This window comes from Phascolarctos cinereus, unplaced genomic scaffold (assembly GCF_003287225.1).
Source record: "Phascolarctos cinereus isolate Bilbo 61053 unplaced genomic scaffold, phaCin_HiC Scaffold_4;HRSCAF=312, whole genome shotgun sequence".
NCBI classification, from domain to species: Eukaryota; Metazoa; Chordata; class Mammalia; order Diprotodontia; family Phascolarctidae; genus Phascolarctos; species Phascolarctos cinereus.
Genome location: NW_027555847.1, coordinates 71834765 through 71844952, shown reverse-complemented (window position 1 = coordinate 71844952; position 10188 = coordinate 71834765). Strand labels below are relative to the sequence as shown.

The following is a 10188-nucleotide window of genomic DNA, read 5'->3' as shown; positions in this document are numbered from 1 at the left end:
AGTCTGAAATACATTGCATTAATATGTCATAAATACATGATTTTTCCATTGTTGGATGATAGCTTTTTCTCCAGTTTTGTGCACTTCAGTTTTGTGCACTTTCTTGGGCTAATCAGGTAGTGTCTTGGATCCAAACTGGCTAGAAATGTAAAACAAATGGCACTAAGCATTGTGTATATCACGCCCAGTAATCTATTCTTTCCCAAAGCTGAGTATTTGCTATGTATCTGATGGTAATGAATTCAGAGAATGGGCTACTATCACTTTTTAAAAAGTAATATTGTCTCATAGGCTTTCAAGTCCAGACCCCTTCAGCCTGAGCCCTCCAAGGAATGAGTCTACAGACCTCTAGCAGCCCCTGCCTAGTCGAAAATCTTCTGCTACAGTGATGCAGTCACTTCCTCAACCTCTTCCCATTAAAGCCTGACATGTCCTCCTCAGGCTGTCTTCTTGTGGTCCTCAGGTAGCCTTGTCCATGGCTATGCCAGCAGGATGCTTCTCTTCTTTTGAAGTATTTTTGAAGATGAAGAGTTTTTTAAAATGTCTTTTAGAGAAAGTAAAAAAGGCTACAGTCTGACCTGATGACAGAAAATTTAGGTCTGCCTTCTATAAATGAAGAACACAAAGGATTTATAGACCAGTATCTGAGTCCAACAAAAGGTAACATTCCACTTGATGCATTTCTGCTTTCCAGCACCAATTCAATAAGAAAGATTTTACCGAAAACCTTAGGACTAATAAATGTGAATGTTGGACTCCAAATGATTATAAGTACATCACAAAGACTAGCCAGTTCTGGGAGTGTTCTGATTAGGAATCCTTACAGCCCTGCACCAGTAATGGTCATTCAGACACATGTGGCAGAAGCCTCTGGCTGGGTTCCAAGGGATTGAAAACATGCTAGAGAGTACAGACACTTGTTTTCAAAAAGTAAAAGAAGCAAGAAAAGATAAACATGGAAAAGGCTTGAGACATTTTTGTCCATGAAAGTATATGAAAAAGTTCAATGCAAAGGAACAACTTCATATAATGAAATGACTGATGAGCTGGTATATAATCATTTGGCAACCAATTCGGCTTATGATCAGAAGACTATTAGAGAAAGAGTTTATGATGCCATCAATGTGCTAATGGCAATGAACATAATTTCAAAGGAAAAAAGGAAATAAAATGTATTGGGCATGTTACAAATTCAGCTGAAGAATGTCAAAACATAGAGATAGTGAAGCAAAGGCAAACAGAGCAGATAAAGCAGACAAGGGCTCAGCTGCAGGAGATACTACTGCAGCAAACAGCTTTTTAAAATGTGATATAAAGGAATCGGAAGAATGTACAGCAGAACCAGGGCTCACCAGCTTTGAACTAAACACTACTTTTTATAATTGTCAACACAAGCAAAAGAATTGTTATAGACTGCAGTATCTCAAGTGACAAATTCAAATATCTTTCTAATTTTGACAATGCTTTTAAGATCCATAATGATATAGAGGTTTTGAAGTGAATGGGAATGTCTTTTGTCCTGGAAACAGGCAAATGTTCACTCAAAGACCTAAGAGTTGCTAAATCATTGAAGCCAAAAGTTTTGGGAGATTATGTCACCAATATGTCTACAAGTCCTTCATGGATGAATCAGGATCAACTTCTGAATCCAACCCCATCAGCTCCAAATTTAGATATGATTAGTGGTGTCACTTTATCACAATCAAGTGTAAAAAAAATAAAAGGGTTTTGTCTGGATGCTGAAGTAGCCTTAGCATCTGGGCATTTATTTCCTTGCATAAAGTTGTCAGAAAGGGGCAGCTAGGTGGCACAGTGGATAGAACACTGGCCCTGAAGTCAGGAAGACCTGAGTTCAAATCCAGCCTCAGACCAAGCACTTGACCCTTACTAGCTGTGTGGCCTTGTGCAAGTCACTTAACCCCAATTGCCTAACCAAAAAAAATAAAATAAAAAGAACACACATATAAAGTAGTCAGAAATCCAGCAGCACAACATCCCACTATTCAGAGTCCCCAGGCAAGACCTTGTGTTCTTTAAGTGATTAGGATGAAGGCAAAGATGATGAGGATCCCTCATCCCCAGAATAAAGAAAGCAGAAGAGCTACATTTTTTAAAAAATGCTATTCATATGTGTTTTAGTGTGAGCTCTTTTTCTTGTTGTGATTGCTTCAGCTCTTGCTTTTGCACTGTATATTTAGTGACAATGCATGAAATGCAGCTAACAACATCAAAGTTAAGATGATCAAGTTCAAAGCTAATATAGCATGAATGAAGACTCTAGCCATACAAAGCATTAAGACACAGAACAAACAGAGTATTTTCCTCTATGACTGAGGTAAAGTAATCCATGAAGACCTGACAGAATGAATGCTGTTTAATTACCTTCTGAGATGTGGGACCATTGTCTTCTCCCACACCCCATATCATCCTGCTCAAAACTGAGAATGTGACAAGGAAAATTCCTTAGCTAAAGTACTTCTCATTCTCAAATATCTTGGCTATTCTATTATTAAATGATGACATGGATATCTACAATATGCTTCAACATGTATGAGTGAGGTACCTAGAATGTTTGTTCACCTGATTCTAGAAATCAAAGTTTTAAAGAAAAAGTAATACTGGTAATAATGGCCAGCATTTACACAGTAATTTAAAGTTTTCAAAGTTTTTTATATATGTTATGTCATTTGGTCATTACAGCAACCATAGAAGGTAGGTGCTATTCTCATACCCATTTTAAAGATGTGGAAACTAAGGGGCAGATAGGTGGCACAGTGGATAGAGCACCGGCCTTGGATTCAGGAGGACTTGAGTTCAAATCCGGCCTCAGACACATGACACTTACTAGCTGTGTGACCCTGGGCAAGTCACTTAACCCCATTGCCTAGCAAAAAGAAAAAAAAAGATGTAGAAACTAAGATTCCTTTTTTCAATTATTTTATATAGTTGTCTTTAAAAAGTCTACAGGTCTAAATACATTCTCCCCCAATTGCTTACCCTTGCAACAAGTTTAAGGCAGGAAGTCATCTCAAGGTTCAGTTCCATTTAACTAAGACCATGATAAAATCAGAACACCTTTTATTCACTGTATTGGTCTTCAGTGCTGAAGGGAATCAGCTAGTGAACATGTGCTTCATTCATTGTGCTGAAGCAGCTCATATTTTGATATGCATCTATATGTCCCTGTTTTCTCTAATGGTAGCATCCTGAGCAACGTTGTGCTATTTGTACATCTGGGTAGATATGGCATCTCAGCACACTTGTAGTACTATCCTTTACATGTTTCCATGGTAACTATTTGAGCTTGGTTTCCTTTATCAGTAGGCATGATTTTTGCCATATCTCCAAACTACGGTTCATTCTTGGCCACACTTCTGGGGAGGGGATATTCCATATCAACAACTTAGCAATTTAGCACTAGTAACATAAGCTTCTGAGGAACAATATTCTAAACAACAAATGGCAACTTTAGGTTATATCTCAGAATCAAAGCAAATGAAGCAAATTGTACTTTATTTGTGTTTTGTTTTTTGTTGTTGTATTTGTTTTGGGGATAAGAGTAATAGATAGTTAACCAATTTACAATTGCGTTATCAAAATAGGTTATTTTTCTCTCTTTTCTACAAAATAGTTTCAATTTTCAGTCTATTGTTTTACTTTAGGGAAAGAGACGTGGGATAATAGTGATTGACAAATCTTTGGGAGTTAATACTTTATCTTGACTTATTTGATTTTGTGATACATCTTCACCTTCACTGTCTCCTCCCTTGAATATTTGTTTTGTTTTGCTTTGCTTTTAAAGGATAGCTTGTGTAAACTGTCTTTTAACTGGAGGAGGAGGCACATAATGGGAGGAAATGAATGAGATGAACTTCAAGAACATTTTCGTAGGCTTAGGAAAGGACATCTCAAAAAGTGTTGCTCTGAAACAAAGGATTCAATATCAAATGTACTGAGTGCCTCTGTGTGTGTATGTGTGTGTGTGTGTGTGTGTGTGTGTGTGTGTGTGTATGTAAATGTGATAAGGATTAATTCATCAACTCAGCTTTTGTTCTGAAATTTTTACAGCTTGACTTGAGGTAACTGGAAACCATGTAGCATGCACAGAACATATTAAAATGCCATGTGTTTATTTTAGGGTAATAGGTTTTCTACTCCTGTATTTTCATAAAAGTTGTAAAAAACAATAACTCTACTCAAGCAACTTTGATAGCCGAAAGTGTCTCATTTTAGAGTAAGCATGAGACTGAATTTTTATTTAATGTTTCAATAATTGAACCAGAATGACTATTTCCTGAAAGAATATGTTTTTTTTCCTAATACAAGTATTAGAGGTTTTCTGTTGATATGAAAAAGTGATCATTCAAATAAAAATTGTTTACATATTTTATAGTATTTTAACTTTATGCAGAAGACAATGGCACATTATTCATTTCTGTATGACATATCCAATACTTCTCATAAAGGGTATTTGAGTGTGTGCAAAATTGCATTATACGTCTAACTAATGTACAAGCTTCTAAATGTACAGAAAGGTTGTAATCTATGGCAGTGGAGAGCTTCCACATTGTTGTTATCACAAATTCATGTAAGAACCATCAAATTTTCAATAATGTTGGGACCAACATTTGCAGAATGTATAAAGGGCTCATCATAAAAACAGGTAAATATACCCTAATAATTAGCATTAAATATTCACTGGGACATCAATTATCATTCTTGTTTTTACCATTATTCTATTATCATTGTTACTGTCATTATTATATTTTTAAAAACATTATTCTTGGTGACAAGATTGATACACCAGTCTGTTTTGACCCATCACATCCATCTCTTGACAGTCACATGCCTATCCTTTCGGAGGGTAAATTTCTGTTGTCGTCAGTGTTGTCGTTGTTCCTTTGGAGTTATGGATGGGATATGTGTGTTAAGATTTGCTCCAAATAACCAAAGTCTTTGACATCTAAAAATCATCCATGCTGAGATCATGATTCCATATTAAAAAAACAGACAAAAACAACAGCAAACATCAACTAGAGCTGGACCATTACTTGATTTGTGCTATGTTTAGTTTATTTGTCGTTCTTTGTTTTACTAGTCAGACATTTTTCAATTTAAAAAAAAAAGTTAAAATTAGATTAAATGATCACTCCTTGAAGATCCATTGATGAATATGTGATCCTCTACTGAAATACTCATTTAATTTCACGTTAATATAATCACTTTAGCTACCTGATGTTTACTAACATAGCTTTGTAAGAGGAGTGATAACTTAAGAAGTTAACATAATTGCTAATGACCAACAAATTAATAGGAATGAGCTACTCAGTATTTTGGTTTTCCTTTCTAATTCATTGGACTACAGTTCTTAATTTACCAGCCAATTATATTTATATTTAATGTTGTTTTTAGGTGATATATTTAAGAAAAATTTAATTACAGAAAAAGAAAAAAAATATTTAATTTTACTTAAGACTTTGCATTGTTGATTCTATTTGCATGTCCTCTACTCAAGTCTTTATTAGGTCATAGAGGACACTATGAGTTCTAAAAGACTACGTGATTGGTACACAAATTCTTCAAGATTCAAATTCTACAAAGCTGTAAATCATCCAAGACATACAATTTTGAGCGCACCCAACAGTCCATCTAGGCAAAGGAGATTATTGTTTTGTATATCATGGACCATTTTGTAATTCTAGTGATGCCTATAGACCCTTTCTCAGTACAATTTTTTAAATGGAGAAAAAATGCACAGATATATATGTATATAGAAATGAATTCAACATAGTTGGGAAATGTAGTGTGTGTGTGTGTGTGTGTGTGTGTGTGTGTGTGTGTGTGTATGTGTGTGTGTGTGTGTATGTGTATATATTATATATATAGACATATATAATCACAGATCACAGAATAAAAACGTTTGGTTCACACTAACCCCAGCAATTTGCAAAAAAGGAAACAGAGGCCCAGGGTGTTCATGGGTATGTTTTAGAGCCAGGCCCTTTTATTATAGAACATATGCTCTTTCATGACTTTGAGTGTGTTTGCCAATGCATTGGGAAGCAGGCATGGTTGCTCAAAGGGGCCCTAAGTATTGTGATCTCTGCAGAAACAGTCCTCTTTGCTCAGAAGATGATTATTGGAAGGTATAATAGTTGGGAAATTTGTTATTTGTGCCACTCAAATGCTTAAGAGCATGATTAAGAAGCCACACCCCACAAAGGCTGAAGGTAGTAATGTAGTCAATGCTGTCTCAAATGGAGCAGATTATATCATGCTGTCTGGGGAGACTTCCAAAGGGGACTATCCAGTGGAAACTGTGTGGATGCAAACTTGATTGCCCAAGAGACAGAGTCCACTATCTTTCACTCAGTTGTTTGAGGAGCTTCATTTCCTGGAGCCCATAATCAAGGATCTTACTGAAGCTGCTGCCATGGGTGCCATAGAGGCTTCCTTCAAGTGGTGCAGTTGGGACATTAGCATCATCACCAAGTCTGGAAGGTCTGCTCATCCCCGAGTACCATCCCCGGGCCCCCATCATAGCCATAACTCATAGTCCTTAGGCTGCATACCAGGCTCATCTCTACAGAGGTATCTTTTTTCTGCTGGGCAGGAACCTGTTCATGAGTCATGGGCTGAAGGGTTAACTTTGCCATGAATGTTGGCAAAGCTCACGGCTTTTTCAAGAAAGATGATGTGGTCATCACGTGGCATCATTTTTGATTGGCTGGCATCCAGATGCAGGTTTCACCAACATTATGCACATGCTGCCAGTTCCAAAAAAAAAAAAAATGAAGACCTTCTTGTGGGTGACTTCAGCACCTTCCCTTCCCTGTTCCTGCCTCCATCCATTAGATCTGCAGCTGTTATTGGTGTTGTCCATTCCTGACTATTAGAGGTTTTAGACAGCTAAAACAACCCCCCACCAAAAAAAAAAGATTAAAATCTCTTCTTTAAGAAACTATGTGTTAGACCTACTTTCTACCCCACCTAGAAACATCAGTATCAGTTTAGCACACCCCTGCAGGTGTGTAAAGATAGAGCAGCTATGGCTTAGCTTGGGTACTGCAGGTCATCTTTGACATAAGGGACTAAAGTAACATGTATCAGTATTGTGTTTTAAATTGATCTAGACATCCTTCATGCACATACAAGTAGGCACTAGTCACGGTTCTTCTAAGTACAAGTCTTCAATGTACATGGGCCTCTACATCTTTTCTGACCAGAGGAACAACCTTTCCTTTCCCCACCTCCATCATGTAAATTAAACTGTCTTCATTTCAAACACTTAAGGTAAAAATCAAATAGAAGCTGAATCCAACTGCTAAAAACCAATAGGTAAATAATGTGATATTGAGCAATGCTATCCTCTAGTAAGGCACTCCTGCCTTGGGGGAAAGAAGAAGCTTCCAGTCATAAGCCACTTTTTCCCTTTCATTTGGAGGAGGGAGTCTAGGATGGAAAGGAAATTCTCCCCAAAATAGTCTTCACTGTCCCAAGCAGCAGCCCTTACTACACCCCTTGCCCACTACCCGACTCTCAGCCTTCTCACATTGTGAGTGTCTGTGTTCCTCCAATATTTCTCTTCTATTTTAAATCTGGAATAAACCCACACTCTTATTGTGCTGCAGTTGGCTGTAGAATACATCATTTGTCAAAAAACACAAGCTGAAGTAAAAAAAAAAAAAAAAAGGAAGAAAGTGGATAGGTTATATAGAACTTTAAATGCCGGAGAACTTTATATTTATCCTGAAGATAATAAAGAGTCACTAAAGTGTATTGATTTGGGAGGAGGAGGAGCTTAGGAAAATCACTATGACAGAAAAGTGAAAGAAGGACTAGAAGTTAGAGGGACTTGAAGAAGACTGATTAGAAACTTACTGTAATAGTCCGGGTGAGAGATGATGAGGGCCTGAAGTAGGTTGTTAGCTGCAACAGTGGAGATAAGGGTGCATATATAAGAAATGTTGTGAAGCATAGATATGGCAATAAATTGGATATATAAGATGAATGAAATTTAAGTGCTGAGGCTAACAACACTAACGGTGTTAACCTGGGTGACTGGAAAGATGGTGGAGCCCTTAAAAGCAACACATGAGTTTAAAAGAATGAAGATTTTGAAGGGAAAGATAAATAATTCAGTTTTGGACATGTAGAATTTTAGATGCCTACAGGATATTCGTATAGATTAGGGATGAGTACATAGACTGGGTAATCAACCTCATAGAGATGTTGTTGAATTCATAGGAGCTACAAAATTACCAAGTAAGATAGCATATGGGGAAAAGAGAAGAGGTCTCAAAATAGGAACTTGGGTTACTGGACATGATACAGATGAATGTCCAACAAAGCAAAATCCTTAGTGTCTTGTACCTACTGAATTTCTGTATTTACTTCAGGATAGCATTTATGGCCATAATCTCATCCATCTTAAAGTGTGTTACAAGAGCTTTCTTATCCAATACAACAAATTGAGATCCTCCTTTCAAAGGGCCAGACTGAGATATATTAAAGTGATCTATTCTGTGATTATTTCAGAAAGCAAAGACATGTTTTCAGCTGTGCTGTTCTGTTGGGAAAGGGAAAAAGGATGGGAGGGGTCAGCAAGAATGGAGTGAGCCAAAAGGAAGCAGAAAGGTAGTTGATAAATTGTGTGAAACATTGGGGACATGTGCTCATCTCTAACCCAATTTCACAGTTTCAGTGGTCTAGATGATTTATTTTCTTGAGCAATAACCATACAAGGCTCTGTGACTGTGCATTTTTGTTCTGCAGTCACAATGGATTTGTGATTTTGATTGTTTCAATTTGAATGTTGTCCTATATTCAAAATCGTATATGAATAAGGTAGTGTTGTCCAATAGTACCTGAAGGGAAAAAAGGAAATAGATTTGCATGTATGCTCCCTGTATTTCAAATCTTTCCACTTTATGCAAAACTAAACTCAACAAACATGAAACATTAGTAACCTACTAAAAGTATGTTCGTTTCTAAAACATAACATTTATTAAGCTTCTAATATGTAAAAGTGACATTTCTGTAGTCTGGGATAGGATTGATACAAACATTGAATAGGAAGGATATTGTCCCTTTCCTCATGATGTTCTCGGTCTAGAAGGGAATGTATGCACAGATGAGGGAAAATGCTTCCGGAGAATTATCAAGTAAATTTATCTTACTGAGAACTTACTCTTGCAAATGCTGCTGATTTCATAGGAATTGTCAGAGTATCACAAATGTATGCAGAAGGATGGAGTAGGAACACTCATGAAACCATGGTTAATCCTATAATAGGAGCAACATAATCTGTTTAAGGAATTTATATATTTATGTCAGATGTCCCTCTAAGATCTTGGTTTTGCAATATGATATAGTGGGACAAGTTCTAATTTAAAGTTAGAAGACTCAGGTTCAGATCCTGGCTCTGCTACTTACTACCTTTGTAAACTTAGGCAGGTTGCTCAACTTCTTGGAGCCTATTTCCCCATTTGTAAATTGAGGGACTTCTAGAATAATTTCCCAAGTGTCATCTGATGCTCTCATGTTTATTATCCAGAAACACTAGCAAATGATATTGTAGATGGCCTGTGTGAAGAGAGTGAAGAGAGTTAAACCCATTATCACTATTCCCATATCAAAATGCCTGGGGTCATCTAGATACTGTTGTAGTTTATTAGAAGAAAGAAAATTATGCATGTGTGTGTGCGGGAGTGTGAGTGCATGTGCACGCACTTGCATGTGTGCACCAGAGAGAAAGAAAGAAATGGGACAGGATTTCTCTACTAATTCAAATACCATGGGAATTAAGGCCATGTACCTTTTCTATCTATCTTGTTGACAGTTGTTTGGGATTTTCTAGTTGAAAGTTTCCAGACTGGCCATTGTGGGTCAGATTTCTACTTGCCTTTGACACCCAGACCTCATGAAGAGCAGAACAACAAACACAAGGGTTAATCTCTCATCATCCAACATATTTTCTTTATGTAAAATCATCAATCAGAATCACAGAATGACCAATGCATTCATACTATTTTAATGATTAAAAGTTCAGATTGGACTAGCAATTTCTTGGGGTCAGGGGAGAGGGATGCAAAAATCATCACATTGACTTCATCTGTCAGTGCATCTCAAAGTTAAATTCCTGGTTTTAATTTCTGTTGCTATTTGAGGTCACAACTGTGACATGGT

At 36.9% G+C, this 10188-nt stretch overlaps 1 pseudogene; it reads left to right on the top strand.

Moving 5' to 3' along the window:
* Positions 1–918: 918 nt before the first annotated feature.
* On the top strand, positions 919–2087 carry LOC110204831 (transcription factor Dp-2-like; annotated as a pseudogene).
* The last annotated feature ends 8101 nt before the right edge of the window (positions 2088–10188 follow it).